The following is a 20,134-nucleotide window of genomic DNA, read 5'->3' on the forward strand; positions in this document are numbered from 1 at the left end:
CCAATGTTTTCTAGACATTAAAAATAGAGCTACTCTACGACCCAGCAATTGCACTACTAGGTATTTACCCCAAAGATACAGATGTAGTGAAAAGAAGGGGCACATGCACTCCAATGTTCATAGCAGCAATGTCCACAATAGCCAAACTGTGGAAGGAGTCCTTCAACAGATGAATGGATAAAGATGTGGTCCATATATACAATGGAATATTACTCAGTCATCAGAAAGGATGAGTACCTACCATTTGCATCAACCTGGAAGGAACTGGAGTGGATTATGCTAAGTGAAATAAGTCAAGCAGAGAAAGACAATTATCATATGGTTTCACTTATTTGTGGAACATAAGGAATAGCAAGGAGGACCACAGGGGAAGGGAGGGAAAACTGAACGGGAAGAAATCAGAGAGGGAGACAAACTATGAGAGACTCTGGACTCCAGGAAACAAACTGAGGGTTACAGAAGGGAGGGGGTGGGGAGATGGGGTAACCGGGTGATGGGTATTAAGGAGGGCACGTGTTGTGATGAGCACTGGGTGTTATACGCAACTAATGAATCGTTGAACACTACATCAAAAACTAATGATGTACTATACAGTGGCTAACAGAACAGAATAAAAAAAAAAATCAAGTATTATTCTCCATCATAAAACCGTTCTTATAAATGTGTCTCATAAGACATCTGGGTGGCAAAGATGGCCTCTTACTTAATAATCTGTTGCCCCCATAATAACGTTTGTTTAGACATTGAGACCACCCTTCTGAAAAGTTTAATGACTGATGGATATTCTTTTTTAAAATTATTTTTATTTTATTATTTATTTCTTTTCATTTGAGTATAGTTGACACATAATGTTACATTAGTTTCAGGTGTACAACACAGTGATTCCACAAGTTTATACATTATTCTATGTTCACCACAAGTATAGCAACCACCTGTCCCCATATTCTTCTTGAAGCCAGAGGAGTCTCAGATAGCATATCCCTCTCCTACATGGATATAATGAAAGATTAAAGAAGCCTGTGATGCCACCATATTGCTCTTATCTGTGTAAAGCACTGGCTCAGCACTTGATGCTTGCAAGGACTTGGGGACCAGAAGTTTAATTTCTTGGGCAAGGTTATTTATTGTTTTCAACAGGTATTTACTGTTATTTACTGTTTTCAAGCAACTTCAAGATCATTTGTGGAAGAGAAAGAACTCAAAAAAGGGCTGATGGTGGCCTGTGAATAAGGTAGAGCCTTCTTGCACCACCTTAGAGAGAGGTCTTCTCCCCCAGCAGAGTCCCCCTCTCCTCCTGAGTCCCTGCCTACATAGCCCACAGCTGAAGAATCCACGGAATGTATGTACAACTACCAAGAACAAGTATTGACTTGGCTTCGTAGTTAGCAGTGAGAGTTGAGTTTTCTTTCACTTACCCGATATTTATAGATCACCTTCTGAGAGGGATATAGTTCCTAGATCTCTAGTTGCTCTGAGCCTAAGTGTGGGAGACCAATTAGAAAATGAGCTATTACACACTGACAGATGCCAGAGTAGAGTGTAAACAGGGTCCTTTGGGGAAACATGGAAAGGGTCCCCAGACCTAGCCTGGATAAGGGAGAGAGATGGGCTCAATGAAGAAAATGAGGCCTGATGTTAGCCCTGGAGGATGACAGTGCCATATTAGCCACTCAAAGCTCAACAGGGTACTCAAACAGAACAGTACTCAAACAGAAGAGTATTCAAACAGACAGTACCTGGGGCAAATAAGAAGCCGAAAAGTGGTGAGAAGTCAAGAACCAAATCACATGCTTTAGAGGAATTGCCTTGTTTAATCCTAACAACCCAAAGGATTAAGACAATTTTTACTGTTGAGAATACTGAAGCATTGAGAGGCTTTTGTTTTTGTTTTAATGGCAGCACTAGGGCTTATTAAGCTGTGCCTTAGTACAGGCGCTGGGGTTTGGCCATGATGCTTTTCATGTATAAAGCCCAGATGTTCTGTCAGTTCTTCTTGAGCAAGGACACCAGGAAATTGACAGCTAAGTGGATGTTGTACACAAGCTCATCATCTGTCATCTTCACATGGCTAATGGCCACTGCCAGACACAACACCTTCTTCATTTGGAATTTGATTGTGGACTTCACTTCATCCACTTTGGCCACCATGTTCTCATTGTGGGTCAACAAGGAAGGGAACTTACCAGGCTTATTCAGGCCTGGGCCCAGAATTAGTGGATCTGCTTGATCAGGGACCCTGAAGCCAAAAGGGCATCATACTTCTTGGCCAACTTCTTGACTAATTTTTTATTCTTACTGAGTCTTCAGTGCCTCCATGCCAATGTGGGGAATATCCACGGCCTTGACCTCATCACAGTACTGCTGATCCCCTAAATCACACATGGAGAACTTAGGGCAAGGAGTAGACTTAATTAAGCCTGATGGTGCCCAAGGAGGGTTTGTCCTTCTGAGGGTCATAGTTCTTCAGGCTGGTTTGCAGCTCCACAGTCTCTGAAAACTTCCAGTGCTTGTGCTGGTTGCTGTGCAGGACTTCCCTCATTGCTTTGTACAGCCTGTCCCAGGAGACTTTGCTGCTCATGCTGCTGCACACTGCAGTAACTGGAAAAGCTGAAGCATTGAGATTTTAAGTTATTTATTCATAATTATCCACTCAGTCAGCAGAGCAGCCAGGATTATCAACCCAGAGTCCATGTTCTTAATTACTAGGATGGTGGCTTTCAATCTACCAGTTCACTGGTTATCATTGGGAAGTTAATAAAAAAATGAAAACAAAACCAATGCCCAGGACCCAGTGCAGGGTCTATAAATTGGTATCTGTGGAGGAAGAGTTTTCATGAAAATGAATCCCCTTCCCCTCAGGTGACTATATTTTGCAGAAAGGGTTGCAAACATAGATTCTGAGATTAATAGAGGCAGTTTGCAAGCTGAGCCTATGCAATCAACCATTAGATCATTCAGCCTCTCAATGAGTATAGGGAATGACTGGAGAACACATAAGCCAGGAGCAGAGCAGGGTCTGGGACCCAGGCCTTATGACTCCCAGCTCCCCACTGCTCCCCATTATAAGGTGCTCCTGGAGCTGTCTCTAAGGGTTGTGGATGTTTCTTCAGGCACATACTCAGCATGAATACAGGCTTCCAGTTTAGACTTGCCTGATCAGATTTATCAAGCAATAGGAGTTACTAATCACCCAAGGGACTTTAAGAATTCAGAATATGAAGCAACTCATGTTAAACAGGCATTTAAACAGTGGTCATCCCACAGAATGTTCTTGTTTCTTTATATGTCAGAGTTAGTCTGATTATATCCCTTTCTTGGTTAAAACATGTGCATGGCTGCCCAGTGCCTTTAGAATAAAGTCTAGATTCTTAGCAAGCCATCCATAGAGGAATCTTCCATGTCTGCTCTCCCCTGTAAACTCCAAGCTGTGTAAATCACTTGATCTCACAGGAAAGCCTCCAGGATTTTGTATGTGAAGAAAGGATTTACAAAAACGAGTATGGGCAGTAGTTTGCCCCCATGCATCCTAGATCTTCTTAGCTTTTTACATCAGCTTATATGTCCCCTGTTCTAAGATACCTTTTAACAGGCTTTGCTACAGCCTTATCAACTCCTAAAACCCATTTTGCCAGTCTAATAAAAGCAGAGTGTTGTGGCCAAGAGCCTAGGCTACAGAATCAGGTTGCCAAGCTTTAATCAAGATTCTGCCACTTACTAGCAGAGTAAACTTTGCAAGTTAATTAACCTCTTGATGCTTCTGTTTCTTCATTTGTAAAATGGAAGATAAAAGTAGGGTTATTATGAAGAACAAATGAGCTAATGCATCCAAGCATTAGAAAGTCAGTGTAGTTCATAATAAGCACCCAACAAATGTTAGCTGTTATTACTATTATCCTCGTTGTTGTCACCATGAAATAAATATAGAAGCCACATATCAGCCCTAGTTTGCTTTTAAGAATATTTATTTTAGGTCAGTAATTGTCAATAGGCATATACCACCTTTTGAACATTCTGAAAAAGTGGGTGGCTTCAGCATCCTACTCAATCTGATTGAGATAAAGGGCAGGAAATACTTATATTGTTTGTTTCTCCCACATCCATTTTCAGAAAATTTGAATACAACCTCACTGAGCTGAAGGTCCCTGTTCCTTGATGCCTGTTGGAAAGCTAGACAAACCACAAACAGGTATTGAATAACTCCTCTCTGCCGAAACCTATACTTGGCAATAAGCACAATGAACTTGACGTAGTCCCTACTACATAGGAACCTGCAACTGAGTGGGACAGAAGGAGCAGAAACACCAGTGAACTCAAAGGCAGGTCAACAGAAATGATCAGAACTGAAGCTCATGAAAATTAGGTGCATTCTGTTGTTTATTTCATGGTGTGTTCTGGAAATGTTAATAGGATTGTTCAGATCTTTTGTATTCTTACTGAACAAGCCTGCTTGTTCTATCGGTCACTGAGAGGAGTACTGAAATCTCCATATGAAATTATGGATTTCTCCATTTCTTCTTTTCTCTCTTCTTCTTTTAGTTCTGTCCAGTTTTCTTCATGTAGTTTGAAGCTATGTTGTTTTGTGAATACACATTTAGGACTATTATGTCTACTTGATGAACTGACCCTTGGTGTAAGTGTCCCTCTTTATCCCTGGTAACAGTCCTTGGTCTGAAGTCTACTTTGTCTAATATTACTATAGCCATTCCAGCTTTCTCTTGACCAGGGTTTCCACAGCACACCTTTTTTGGGTAATCCCTTTAACTTTTAACCTATGTCCTTATATGTAAAGTAGGCTCTCCAGACAGCATATACTTGGTTGTTTTTTATCCAATTTTATAATCTCTTAATCAATGTATTTAGGCCATTAGCATTTAATGTAACTTTTTATATGGTTGGACTTAAGTCTACCATTTTACCCTGCTTTTCCTCCCTGGTTTTCTTTTTTCTTAATTTAAATTCAATTAACCAACATATAGTATATCATTAGTTTCAGGCGTAGAGTTCAATAATTCATCAGCTGCATGTAACACCCAGTGCTCATCACATCATGTGCCCTCCTTAAATGCCCATCAGCCAATTACCCCATCCCCCTACCCACTGCCCCTCCAGCAACTCTGTTTGTTTCCTATAGTTAAGAGTCTGGGTGTTATACTTAACTAATGAATTGTTGAACACTGCATCAAGGACTAATTATGTACTATACAGTGGCTAACTGGACATAATAAAAATAAATAAATAAATAAAATGAGAAGGTACTAATAAATCAAAATATTGGGAGGTTTAAAGTAAAAAAAAAAAAAAAAAGAGTCTCTCATGGTTTATCTCCCTCTCTGATTACTTCTCATTCAGTTTTCCCTCCCTTCCCCTATGACCCTGTGCTGTTTCTTATATTCCATATATGAGTGAAACCATATGATAATTGTCTCTGATTGACTTATTTCGTTCAACGTAATACCCTCCAGTTCCATCCACACTGATGTAAATGGTAAATAGTCATCCTTTCTGATGGCTGAGTAATATTCCATTGTGTATATGTATATACACAGGTACCCCTGTACCACAACATTTTAATTTTTTTATTCTTTATTTAAATTCAATTTAGTTAACACATACTGTATGATTAGTTTTAGGGGTAGAATTTAGTGATTCATCAGCTGCATATAACACCCAGTGCTCATTACAAGTACATACTCGTCATGTCAAAACAAGAAGAAAAAAATAGACTTTAAATGTTGCACTTTTAAGACACATTGGAAGTATTTTGTTATTGAATTAGACAGCAAAGCCTTTTGCTTATTATGCAGAGACAACATGGCTATGTATGCTAAAAGAAAACAATACATGTCAATATTACCAGACTAAGTACTCATTACAAATATCTTCAATTCATGGTAAAGCAGTGGTCAGAAAAATTAGAAAATTTAAAATGTCTCATCAGAGCATAATTTCTTCACAAAAAATAAGTAATGAAAATGAAGCTACAACCAAAGTAAGTTTAGATTTTGATATTCAGCTTCTATTTCTAACCCAAGCAAAGAAAGGTAATTTACTGATGATGAGTTAATTAAGTCTTGTTTGATTGTAGCAGCCAAAGAAATGTGTCCAGAGAAAACAAACTTAAGATTATTAGACCTGGGGCAAGAATAGTGCTTGAAGAGTTGAAGACAATGGAAACATTATAGTCAATTAAAATACAAGGAAAATGATCCTGATAAATTTTATTTGGCTCTTGATAATTCAACATATATTACTGACATTGTTCAGTAGTTGTTCATTCAAGGCATCGATGTCAAGTTTGAAGTGACTAAATAATTAGCCTCTAGGAATAGTCTGTGTGGAACAATTACAGTTAAAAATATTTTCTAAGTTGAAAAAATATTAATTCAAAATAACCTTAAGTGTAACCTAAAAGGATGTGTTAAAACTGATTACAAATTTAAAAGCTTATACAAATGTGTTTAAAGACTATGGTCATTCACTGTATTATTCAAAGCAGGTGCTTTGCAGAAAATACTGTAATCTATTATGTGCTACTGAGCCAGCAGTGTGAACAGTGAACTTCATTCAGTCTCAAAGACTTAACCATCATCAGTTTAATGAATTTTGTCAGAAATAGCACTGGGTGTTATATGAAAACAATGGATCGTGGATCACCACATCAAAAATTAATGATGTATTGTATGGTGACTAACATAACATTATACATATATTTTATATATATATATGTGTGTGTGTGTGTGTGTTAAATAAAATAGAAACAGAATATCCTAACTTGCCTCACCATACAGCAGTTCAGTGGCAGAACAGCAGTAAAATTTTATTATGACTTTTTAAAAAAATCTCAGAGCTGGGACCGAAGTTTTCCTGAATGAGAAAAATTGACCCCAGCCATGCTGAATGGCTTTGGAAATTAGCTTTGGCTAGACTTGATGATGTTAATGAATCCAACCTAAAAGTAGAAGTATGGTAGTAATAAAGTCATTTTGATAGCAACTGATTTTGTTTAAATCACAAGTAATGCCAAACTGCTTTATAGATTTCAAGGCTGTCAAAAGTTAAAATGAGCACAATCTCCATTCCCACATAAATTTGTAATATTTGTATTTTCTGAGCTTAAAGTACATTAATCCCAGCAGTGTTTTCAGATCTTGATGCAAGTGCAAAGGAACTTTCCATATTTCAAAATTGGTTTAACCTAAGAGAATTCTATAAATGCATTCGATATTAGTTCCCTATTGCTAGCACAAGTTACCACAAACTTGGTGCCTTAAAACAGTACAATTTATTCTTTTTTAGTTATGGAGGTCAGAAGTCTAAGATCAGTTTTTGGGCTAAGGTCAAGGTGTCAGCATGGCTGGTCCCTTCTAGGGGAGAATCCATTTCCTTGCTTTTTCCAACTTCTACAGGCACCTGCATTCCTTGGTCGGTCCATGGTCACGTCACTCCAATCTCTGCTTCTGTTATCCCATTGCCTTCTCCTGACACTGATCTCCCGCCTTCCTCCTATAGGGACCATTGTGATTACAGTGTGCCCACTTGGATAATCTTGCCATCCCAAGATCCATAACTTAATCACATCTGCAAAGTCTCTTCTACCATGTAAAGTAACACTTATAGGTTTGGGGAATTAGGATGTGGACATCTTTGGGGAGCCACTATTCAGGCTTCCAGATGCATCTTCCAGTTTATTATTATGCACAATTAAAATTACAAACTTGTGGACTGGTATCAGTATTTAGTAGTACTTATTTGTTTAAAAGGTCATTTTAAATAAGTGATAAAATGTATAAAATCTCATTACAGAGCAGCATAAACAGAAAAACATTTGCAGTCAATTTTGATGACAGGGGAATACTAACCTTGAAAGTCAGTTAAGTTAAATGTTATTCCCCAAAATATTTCTATTCTCATTAGTATACCTGTATTACAAAAAAAAAAAAAAAAATTGTACTCAATCATTATATTTTGGATTTTGTTAATAAAAATGCTGTGGATATTTCTCTCTTGAGACAGACCTAAATAGTATTCTTGATTCTGCTGCTCTCCTGGAAAAGCTGAAAATATTTACAATCTGGGCCTTTATAGAAAAAGATTGTGAACCCCTGGACAAATTCAATTAAACCCAGAGTTCTTCGAAAAGATCAATAAAATTAAACTTCTTGCCAGACCAACAAAGAACAACAGAGAAAAGACACAAATTATCAAAATCAAGAATGAAAGAAGGGATATCATTATAGACTCAACAGACATTAGAACAATAATAAGGGAATGTTACAAGAAACTTTGCATTCATCAATTCAATATGGTAGATAAAGTTATTGAATTCCTTAAAAGACACAAAATACAAAATATTCAGAGAAATCAAAATTAAAAACTTTTGCTCTGCAAAAGATGCTGTTAAGAGCATGAAAAGAGGAGCGCCCAGGTGGCGCAGTCCGTTGGGCACCCGACTCTTGGTTTTGGCTCACGTCATGATCTCAGGGTCATGAGACTGTGCCCTGTCAGGCTCCACACTCAGTGTGGAGTCTGCTTGAGATTCTCTCTCTTCCTCTCCCCTACTCTGAGTGCTCTTTCTCAAATACATAAATCTTTTTTTTAAAAAAAAGAACATGAGGGGTGCCTGGGTGGCTCAGTCATTAAGTGTCTGCCTTCAGCTCAGGTCATGATCCCAGGGTCCTGGGGTCCCTGCATCAGGCTCCCTGCTCAGTGCGAAGCCTGCTTCTCCCTCTCCCACTCCCCCTGCTTGTGTTCCCTCTCTCTCACTGTGTCTCTATAAAATCTTTACAAAAAATTTAAAAAGAGCATGAAAAGACAAGCTACAGGCAGAGAAGAAATATCTGCAAATCACATATTTAACAAAGGAATTGTATCCACAATATATATAAATAACTCTCAAAAATCAACAAGGAAAACACAACCCAATTACCCAAATTAAAACTGAGCAAAACATACAGACAAAACACTTCAGCAAAGAAGATATAAGGATGGCAAATAAGCTAAAGAAAAGCTGTATCTGCTGAATATCATTGGTCATTAGGGAAATGTAAATTAAAGTCACAATGATATTGCAATACATACTTATTAGAATGGCTAAAATTAAAAATAAAATACAGACAATGCTAAGTGATGACAGAGATGTGGAGCAACTGGAACTCTCTCTCTCATACATCATTAGTGGAAATACAGAAAGGTAGATATACTGGAGAACAGTTGCGTAGTTTCTTATAATGTAAAACATACACTTCCAATAGGACCCAACATTCCCATTCCTGGTTATATATACTAGAGAAATAAGCACCAAAACCTGTACACAAATGTTTCTAGCAGCTTATTCATAACTGCCAAGAACTGGAAACAAACCAAATATCCTTCAATGGATGAATGGATAAACTATAGTATATACATTTATGGAAATGTAGTATTAACCAGCAATAAAAACAGATGAAGTATTGATACATACAATGTCAAAAGCATTATGCTGAGTGAAAGAATCCAGCCTCAAAAGTTTACATATGGAAAAAAAAGTTTACGTATGGTATGAGTTCATTTATATGACATTCTCAAAAAGACAAACCTATATAGGGTTATAGTGGTTGCTGGTAGTTACAGATATGGTGAATGGGTGGTAATAAAGGGAATACAGGAGGGAAGTTTTTGGGGCTGATGGGACTGCTCTGCATCTGATGATGGTGGTGATTATACAAATCCATACCTGCATTAAAATTAATAAAATTGCACCCCAAAAAGAAATAGTAAATTTTACTATAAAATCATTGGTTTTTAAAAACCCATTTCCTCATCTGTAAAATAAAGGTAATAGGCTTGTTATGAAAACTAATTTAGTATACATAAACTACTGGAAACACTGCCTCCAGGCATAACAGTCTACAAATATTTGCTGTTATCATTTCTTAGGAAATATGGTTTTTTTTTTTAATTGAAGTAGAGTTGACACACAATGTTACTTGAATTGTAGGCGTACAACATAATGATTCTTAGGAAATGTGTTTTAGGTCATCAAAATAATTGCCCACCAACTTTTCAATACTCTGAAAAATTGGTGGATTCGATAGCTCACCAATATTAATGAATATCTCCATGGGCTATTTCTATTCCGTTTTGCTACCTAATTCCAATTTCAGGAATTCTGGCTGCAAATGTTTGATTCCAGCAGTCTGTTGAGTAGCTATTCTAAACACAAATCCTTGCCAATCTTATACTGAGAACTGGACACAGTTATGGAGAAAAATATGACATGGTCCCAGAAACACAAGACCTTCAAGTGTATGGGAAGAGAGGGATAACATACAAAGAACAAGAAGACATAGGTAAGTCAAATTCTATATGGGAAAACAAAATTCATCACCATCCCTCTCCAAAGTGCAATACTCTTATGTCCTGGAGGCTTCTCAAGTAAGTAACATTCTCCAAGATGCAAAGGATGAAAACCCTAGGGTAGCTGCTAACATCTCCCTTTCTTGGTCTTGGATATATAAAAAAAAAGCTTGATAATCAATTTTTGGCAATTATGACAATCAACCAACCACTATCATACTGACTCAATGTTGGGAATTTGTGTTAAAATACTGAAACAAAAAGATGGGGGGTTTTGGGGGGTGGTTAATACGACACTGACAAATGTTAACAAGGATTAAATGTGGGTGATGGTTCCACTGGGGTTCATCATTTTACTCTTATTACATCTATGTTTATAAATTTCCACAGTAAAAACTTAAGAGGGAAATAAAACCTACACCTATTTTGTAAAACTTAAGTAAAAAAATCCAAATATATACCTATACATATATATGTGTGTGTATATATATGTGTGTTATAAACATTAAAACATTAAAATGTTATCTCTACAACCTGTGGTTATGGACAATTAAACTCTTCTGTTTATACTTTGTATATCTTCTTAATTCTCTACAACATGCAATCTATAATCATTTCTATAATCAGAGTATGAACTATAAATTTCTTTCTAGGATTTAGCCTCTTTTAATTAAAGTATAGTTGATATATTAGTTTCAGGTATGACACAATGATTCGACAATTCTATATATTATGCAGTGCTCCCCATGATAAGTACCGTTATCATCTGTCACACACAAATTTAATACAGTATTCTTGATTCTATTCTGTACTTTTCATCCCTGTGACTTATTTATTTTATAACAGGAAGTTTGTACCTCTTAATTCCCGTCACCTATTTCACGCATTGCCTCCACCCCTCTCTCCTCTAGCAAACACCAGTTTGTTCTCTGTATTTATGAGTCTGTTTCTGTTTTGTTGTTATTGTTGTTTCCTTTTGTGTTTTAGATTCCACATATATGTGAAATCATATGGTATTTGTCTTTCTCGGATTTATTTCTCTTAGAACTATAAATATTATTTCAAATACAACACAATTATATTGCAGATAACTGAAAATATCTTAGCAAAAACTGAAAACTCATTGACATAGCTTTCATGGCCTACAAAAATCTAAAACATGACTTCTCAACCTGATAATAAACATGGTAAGAACTAAAGCAATAGATTGAAACCTAAATTTAAATCCCAGCTCAGCCTATTAGCTGTGTGAACCTAAGATAAACAACTTATGCACTCTGTGTCTCCCTTTTCTCATCTACAACATGGGAATAACAGTATCCAGGAGACCCCAGAGGGCTCCTGTTAGGATTGAATATGTTAATTCATATAAAACTCCTAGAATATTATTTAGCAATAAATGTTTAAACATAATCGTTAGGAGACAGGAAGATGGCGGCAGAGTAGAAGTACCCAAGGCTTGCTTCATCCCACAAATACAACTAGATAACTATCAGATGATCCTAAATACCCCAGAAATTGACCTGAAGACTGACAGAACAAACTCTACAACTAAACAAAGAGAAGACACTACACTGAAGAAGAAAGGAAATGTGGAGATGTGGTTTAGGGGAGAAACAGATCCTGGCTGCTGTGGAGGGGAGGGAGCCATGGTCGCAGAGAAGGGTGAGACAGAGAAATGCACAAGAACATTTCCCCATTGCCATTGGCTTGGAAAGTGAGAGGGGCTGAATTTTGTGAGTTCTTATAATCAGTGGGGCTTAAAGCCTAGAGCTTCTTGGTGGGTTGGTTTGTTTTGTTTTGTTTTTGCATTGCACTTTTTAATTGCACAGGCAGTTTTAAATAAATGGAGAAAGCAACTTCCAAAAGTTACACTAGCAGTGAAATATTCCATCAAGCATTTACATAGTGAGCTTCTACAGTTTTACAAAAAATTCCTGATTTTACTTGAACTGTACATGAGGGAAAGGAGCCCCCTCGGGTAGGTGTTCTCTCTGCTTGCAAAAGCAAACTAAAGGACCTAAAACTGGAAGCAAGCCTGGGATGCCAAGAAAGGGGTTAAAGAAATGATAAAGGGCCATTCATAAATTTCATGTTTAAGTGATCCTTACATAAGAATTTTAGGGCAAACTACTGCCCTTATGATAAGGTACAACCTCAAAGCTATAATTCTGGGTTATAATAATATGTCTGAGTACCTTGGATTTCTGGATGACAAAAGATAATACTGGGGGTGACCCATAAGGTTTGAACAAATACTTTAGAAGAATTCCCTAGGACTGTGCACGCTTTACTTTGAAAGCCTGGAGTTTTAAAGGTCAGCAGGCTTGGCTGGGATAAAGCCCAGCAGCACTGTGCTGCTCTTGAGGAAAAGGCACATAAACAAGCCAGGGGCATAGAGCATGAAAACCGTGATCTGAAGAGCAGCTGGGGCACACAGTAGGGAGATTATTTGCTCTTCTCAGAGCATGTCCCTGAGAGGCAGCATTCATGGAGATACTTCTCTGGGAACAAAGGAGATGGCTGGTGCCATTTCCCTCCCTCACCCCTCAGCATAAACACAGAGCCACCTGCGGGAAACAGTGCAATGCAGACACTGGCCCCCTAACTTGCTTACACCAAGCCCCACCCCACTGTGCTCCAGCGGAACTGCCTTTCTCAGTCATGCTTACCTCAGTGACAGCACAGCATGCCCCTCCCCTAGAAAACCAACACAGAACCTGCCCATACCACATCTCTTGACCAGAGTTTTACAGGGCTTCAGTTCTGGTAGAGGTGGTGAAAACACCATGTCTCCTGACCAGAGTTTTACAGGGCCTCAGTTCTGGTGGAGGTGATGAAAAGTCTCATTTCACAAGTGGACCAAGCACCCAGATCAAACTTGCCACATTCAGGCCAGGGACCTATCACTGCCCACAGTAGGCAAGGAGAGCATCTGCAGACAACTGGCCTGAAGGATAGAGCAGCTAGAACGCAACAGCAGAGTGCATGCAGCACACACTGGAGACACTTCCTGAAGTGTCAGGCCCTGGGTACTACATGACCTCTTCTTCATAAAGCCATTACTTTCAGGAGCAAAGATTTTTCTAAGACAGAGAATCAGGCAGAGACTTAGACAAAATGAGAAGATAGAAGAATTTATCCCAAATGAATGAACAAGATAAGACCACAGCCAGAGATCTAAGTGAAACAGATATAACTAACATGCCTGATGGAGAATTTAAAGCAATGATCATTAGCATACTCACTGGACTTGAGAAAGAATGATACATCAGTGAGACCCTTAACACAGAGATAAGAGTTAAAAAAGAATCAGAGATGAAGAATGCAATAAACAAGATTAGAAATACCCTTGATACAATCAACAACAGGCTGGAAGAAGAACGAATTAATGACCTAGAAGACAAAGTAATGAAAAGTTATGAAACTATAAAAAAGCAGAGAAATGATTAGGCAAACGATGCAAGGATATACTTAGGGAACTCAGTGACTCCATCAAACATAATAACATTCATATTATTGGAGTCCCAGAAGAAGAAAAGAAAAAAAAGTGGGGGAGAAAGTTTATTTGAAGAAATAATAGTTGAAACTTCCCTAACCTGGGGAAGGAAACAGACATCCAGATCCCACAGGCACAAAGAACTCCCAACAAAACCAACAAAAGCAGGCCAACGCCAAGACACATTGTAATTAAATTTACAAATACAGTGATAAGAAAAAAAACTTAAAAGCAGCGAGACAAAAGAAGTCAGTAACTTACAAGGGAAAACCTATGAGGCTAGCAGGAGATTTCTCAACAGAAAATGCAAGCCAGAAGGGAGAGGCATGATATATTCAAAATGCTCAATGGGAAAAACTGCAGCCAAGAATACTCTATCCAGCAAGGCTATCATTCAGAATAGAAGGAGAGATAAAGAGCTTCCCAGAAAAACAAAAACTAAAGGAGTTGTGACCACTAAATCAGTCCAGCAAGAAATATTAAAGGGAACTCTTTGAATGGAAAGGAGAGACCAAAAGTGACAATATGAATGTAGGAAAAACAAAAGCAGTAAAAATGAATATTTCTGTAAAAAAAAAATCAGTCAAGGAACTCACACATACAAAAAAAGCATGGGGAAGAGAGGAGAAAAGAATGTGTTCAAACTTAACCATCTAGTTAATATAGACTGCTATATGCAGAAGAGGTTATATACAAAACTAATGGCAACCCTATATCAAAAACCACCAATAAACATGCAAAAAATAAAGAGAAAGAAATCCAAATATATCACTAAGGAAAATAAGCAAACCATGAAAGAGAGAAAGACAAGAAAGAATCAGAGAAAATCTCCAGAAACAATCACAAAATAAGTAATAAAATGTCAATAAATACATATCTATTGATAATTACTTTGACTGTAAATGGACTAAACGTACCAATAAAAAAAAACTTAGGGTGTCAGAATGGATTAAAAAAAAAGACCCATCTATATGCTGCCTACAAGAGACTCATTTTCAACCTAATAACACCTGTAGATGGACAGTGAGGGATGGAGAAATATTTACCATGCAAATGGATGTCAAAAGAAAACCGGAGTAGCAATACTTACATTAGACAAACTACACTTTAAAACAAAGACTGTAACAAGAGACAAAGAAGGACACTATATAATAAAGGGGACAGTCCAATAAGAAGATATTAACAATTGTAAATATTTATACCCCCAACATGGGAGCACTCAAATATATAAAACAGTTAATAACAAACATAAAGGAACTGTATGATAATAATACAATAATAGTAGGGGACTTTAACACCCCACTTATATCAATAGACAGATCATCTAAGCAGAAAATCAACAAGGAAACAATGGCTTGAACGACACACTGGACCAGATGAACTCAACAAGTATAGTCAGAACATTCCATCCTAAAACGGCAGAATACATATTCTTTACAAATGCACATGGAATATTCTCCAGAATAGATCATATATTAGGTCACAAATCAGCCCTCAACAAATACAAAAACACTGAGATTATATACTATGCATATTTTCTGACCACAACACTATGAGACTTGAAGTCAACCATAAGAATAAATCTGGAGAGACCACAAATACATGGAGGTTAAATAACGTGCTACTAAACAATGAATGGGTCAACCAGGAAATAAAGAAGTTAAAAAATACATGGAGACAAAAGTGAAAACATGATGGTCCAAAACCTTTAGGATGCATCAAAAGCTGTCCTAAGAAGGAAGTATATAGCAATAAAGGCCTACCTCAAGGAGCAAGAAAAATCTCAAATAAACAACCTAAGCTTACATCTAAAGGAGCTAGAAAAAGAACAACAAAGCTTAAAGCCAGCAGAAGGAAGAAAATAATAACGATTATAGCAGACACTTCTCAAAAGAAGACATACAAATGGCTAACAGAAACATGAAAAAATGTTCATCATCATTAGCCATCAGGGAAATTCAAATCAAAACCACACTGAGATATCATCTTACACCAGTTAGAATGGCAAAAATTGACAAGGCAAGAAACAACCAATGTTGGAGAGGTTGTGGAGAAAAGGGAACCCTCTTACACTGTTGGTGGGAATGCAAATTTGTACAGCCACTTTGGAAAACAGTGTGGAGATTCCTCAAAAAATGAAAAATAGAGCTACCCTATGACCCAGCAATTGCACTCCTGGGTATTTACCCCAAAGACACAGATGTAGTGAAAAGAAGGGCCATATGCACCCCAATGTTCATAGCAGCAATGTCTGCAACAGCCAAACTGTGGAAAGAGCCGAGATGCCCTTCAACAGATGAATGGATAAAGAAGATGTGGTCCGTATATACAATGGAATTTTACTCAGCCATCAGAAAGGATGAGTACCCAACTTTTACATCAACATGGATGAGACTGGAGGAGATTATGCTCAGTGAAATAAGTCAAGCGGAGAAAGTCAATTATCATATGGTTTCACTTATTTATGGAACCTAAGGAATAGCATGGAGGACATTAGGAGAAGGAATTGAAGGGGAGGAAATCAGAAGGAGAGATGAACCATGAGAGACTATGGACTCTGAGAAACAAACTGAGGGTTTTTGAGGCGAGGGGGTGAATGAAACAGCAGAAAGAGAAATCAAGGCATCGATCCCATTTGCAACTGCACCAAACACTGTAAAATACCTAGGAAAAAATCTAACCAAAGAGGTGAAAGACCTGTACTCTGAAAACTAGAAAAAAACTGATGAAAGAAATTGAAGAGGAAACAAAGGAACGGAAAGACACTCCATCTTCATGGTGTGTTCGTGGACTGGAAGAACAAATATTGTTAAAATTTCTACACTACCCAAAGCAATCTACGCATTTAATGCAATCCTGATTAAAATGCCAACAGTATTTTTCACAGACCTAGAACAAACAATCCTAAAATTTGTATGGAACCACAAAAAAACCCAAATAGCCAAAGCAACCTTGAAAAAGAAAGCAAAGCTGGAGGCATCACAATTCCAGACTTCAAGTTATATTACAAAAGTAAAGAGATCAAAACAGTATGGTACAGCACAAAAATAGACACATAGATCAGTGGAACACACTAGAAAACCCAGAATTGGACCCACAACTATATGGTCAATTAACCTTAGACAAAGCACGAAAACATATCCAATGGAAGAAACACTGTCTTTTCAACAAATGGTGTTGGGAAAACTGGACAGCATCATGCAAAAGAATGAAACTGGACTGCTTTCTTACACCACACACAAAAATAAATCCAAAATGTATGTAAGACCTAAATGTGAGGCAGGAAACCATCAAAATTCTAGAGGAGAACAGGAGCAGTAATCTCTTTGACATTGGCCATAGCAACTTCTTTCTAGATGTGTCTCCTGAGGCAAGGGAAACAAGAACAAAAAAACTATTGGGATTACATCAAAATAAAAAGCTTCTGCACAGTGAAGGAAACAATCAACAAAACTAAAAGGCAACCTATGGAATGGGAGAAGATATTTGCAAATGACATATCTGATAAAGGGTTAGTATCCAAATATATAAAGAACTTACACCAATCAACACCCCCCAAAATAATACAGTTAAAAAATGGGCAGAAGACACGAACAGACCTGTCTCCCCATAAGACATCCAGATGCTCAACATTACTTATTATCAGGGAAATGCAAATCAAAACTTACAATGAGATATCATCTCACATCTGTCAGAATGGCTAAAATCAACAACACAAGAAACAACAAAGTTGGCGAGGAAGTGGAGAAAGGGGAACCCTCTTACACTGTTGGTGGGAAAGCACACTAGTGCAACCAATGTGGAAAATATATGGAGATTCCTCAAAAAGTTAAAAACAGAACTACCCTATGATCTAGCAATTGCACTACTAGATATTTACACAAAGGATACAAAAATAGTGATTCAAAGGGGAACATGGACACCGATTGATGTTTATGGCAGCATTTATCTACAATAGCCAAATTATGGAAACAGCCCAAGTGCTCAAGGACTGACGAATGGATAAGGAAGATATGGTATATATACACAATGGAGTGTTACTCAGCCATAAAAAAAGAATGAAACATTGCCATTTGCAACGATGTGGATGGAGCTACAGAGTACTATGCTAAGTGCAGTAAGTCAGTCAGAGAAAGATAAATACCATATGATTTCCCTCATATGTGGAATTAAAGAAACAAAACAAACTAGCAAAGGAAAAAAGAGGGAAAGGCAAACCAAGAAACAGACTCTCAACTATATAGAACAAACTGATGGTTACCAGAATGGAGGTTGGTGGAGGGATGGGTGACATAGGAGATGGGGATTAAGGAGTGCATTTGTGATGAGCACCGGGTGATGTATAGAACTGTTGAATCACTATATTGTACACCTGAAACTAATATTACGCTCTGTGTTAACTAACTGGAATTTAAATAAAAGCTTTAAAAAAGTAAATATAATTGTTATTATTCATGCCCAAGTACTCCCCCATTCCTTTCTGTATTTATTTATTCAACAAAAGTCAGGGCATCTTCCCGGTAGAAGAACTTGCAGATGAGTTAAGGAAATATCTTCTTCCCTGAGAGGAGATAACATAAGAGGAAGAGAGATGCTAAGACCTACTCAGACGAGGCTCTGCTTCCAGAAGCCAAAGCACCATTCCCTCCTCCCAGCAGCCTTTTTCAAGAAGTCCAGGCTGGGGAAGGACAGGAGGCTGAGAGAAATCACAGCTTCATTAGAACTCCCGCATAAATTACAGTGGACATCCCAGACAACACCCAGGAATGACCCTCTACAAAAACTTAAATTTAGATTAAAAAAAAAAGGGAATCTGGGTGCAGCCTCCCCTCCTTCAGGACACTGCAGCAGGAGCTCTGACCCCATCCCAGGTTCACAGATGTTTTCAGGGAACTAAGCGCTTCTCCAGAAATTACAAAGTACTGCTATTAAGAGACATTTTTTTTTTTTTACCCCAAGCCAGACTTTTAAGTCTTTCTCTTCTACATCCTCATTTAACTCTCAAAATAACTCTATTAGGTAGACACTAATACCAACTTAAAGAAGAGGAATGAGGCAGAGACACGAATTCTCCGAGTATTATACGGCTGGGAAGCGGCAGCACTGGCTGGTGGCCGGGGAGAGGGTCGGGGAAATGCAAAACCCAGGAGACCCTCACTCCCAGCGACCTGGGAACCTGGCCCGGGCCCCGAGCCCGGTAGGCACTCACCGCCCCGCACTCCACAGAGCTCATTCAGACGGAACACAAACCCCGCCCTTCGCCGCTGGCGGATTCTCTTCCCCAGGGTCCAGGGCCTGATGACCACGGGCCCACCGCAAAGTGAGGCCAAGTCAGTGCGGCCGCCAGGAGGGCGCCGGGGGAGGGAGGGCTCACCTTTCGCAGAGTAATGAAGGCCGCGGCCTCGCGTACCTGGAGCGGAAGCGACTCTGCCGACAGTGAGCTCTTGGACTACGCTTCCCAGAATTCCCGACGGGAGCAGGGACGCAGCCTCGGCCTCCTACAGCGGAAGTTATCCTGCGGCGCTGTGTTCCCGGACTACACTTCCCAGAATTCCCAGGACACCCCGTCGCCTTCCTAGGGTGGAAGTGTTGGCTGTCGCACCGAGAGGCTGGATTGTATTTAAAAGCATGCGGGTCCCGGGCTTCTGGGTGGTTCAGTTGGTTAAGCGACTGCCTTTGGCTTGGGTCATGATCCTGGAGTCCCGGCTTTGAGTCCCGCATCGGGTCCCTGCTCGGCGAGGGGCCTATTTCTCTCTCTAACCCTCCCCACTCTCATGTACTCTCTCTCATTTCACTCTCTCAAAATAAATAAACAAATCTAAAAAAAAAAAAAATCGTGCGGGTCCGCAGCGAATTCCGGAACCCCGAAATGCTGCCAAGTGTATAGAACTCTTTTATGTACTTCTGTATTTTCTCCAGCCAACGATGCCTTCAGGGCATCTTTCCGGAGGGCGTCTTTCAGGAGCGTAATGCTTCTGACGTTGTGGACTACAAATCCCGGAATCTCCTGCGGAGTGGTCCTTTCCTGAAGGCTCTTCTCTTTTTGGCACAGTGTTTAGATAGTTGGTATTCTCTTTTGGATAGTCAGCCTGAATTAATTCTGTACGGTTAGTCGAGCTTGGCCGCCCCCTCCCCCGTCGTTTTCTTGAATTTTTTTCTTCCAAACGTGACAAAAACTAAGACAAAAAAACAAAACAAAAACAAAAACAAAGAACTCAACCGAAGCAAACTATCCACCTATTCTAAGAAACTACGTTATAGAGACTAGAGAACCTTGAAATATGAGAAAGAGGAAAGGGA

The 20,134-nt window shown here is 38.7% G+C and overlaps 1 pseudogene; it reads right to left on the reverse strand.

The window, feature by feature from the left end:
* Nucleotides 1-843: 843 nt before the first annotated feature.
* On the reverse strand, nucleotides 844-19,271 carry LOC113935966 (annotated as a pseudogene).
* Nucleotides 19,272-20,134: the final 863 nt, after the last annotated feature.

The sequence above is a fragment of the Zalophus californianus genome, chromosome 17, assembly GCF_009762305.2.
Source record: "Zalophus californianus isolate mZalCal1 chromosome 17, mZalCal1.pri.v2, whole genome shotgun sequence".
NCBI lineage: Eukaryota > Metazoa > Chordata > Mammalia > Carnivora > Otariidae > Zalophus > Zalophus californianus.